We start from the raw sequence: 473 nt of genomic DNA on the forward strand, positions 1-473 counted from the left end.
ATAGAGAAATCAGAAGCACTTGATAAGAACACAAACTGAGACAGAATCAACGGAACTAAACTGCCATTACTTAAACACTTAATCAAATCTCTCTTACTCCACAAGGATTCTTTAAAGCATATAGATCATTATATATACATTTTTTTTTTTTTTTATAGATTCTTTGAGGGATAAAAAGTGCTCTTATACGACGCGATGGTATCAATTACAACACGTGATAAGATAAGATTTGAGATTGAAGATAAATCGATTACCATATGTGATGTCTGCCGGCGTATGGGTGGGGGTGGGGGGTCGTGTTGGGGGGTGGGGGTCGTGTTGGGGAGGGGGGGGCGTGCTGGGGAGGGGGGGTCGTGTTGGGGGTGGGGGGCGTGCTGGGGAGGGGGGGCGCATGGGATCCCATCGGTTCAGCCTTTCCCTCTGGCCCTCTCATTTGCATACGGTATCTGATAACAGGTTTGATAAGATTGAAT

This window comes from Penaeus monodon, chromosome 27 (genome assembly GCF_015228065.2).
Source record: "Penaeus monodon isolate SGIC_2016 chromosome 27, NSTDA_Pmon_1, whole genome shotgun sequence".
Lineage (NCBI taxonomy): Eukaryota > Metazoa > Arthropoda > Malacostraca > Decapoda > Penaeidae > Penaeus > Penaeus monodon.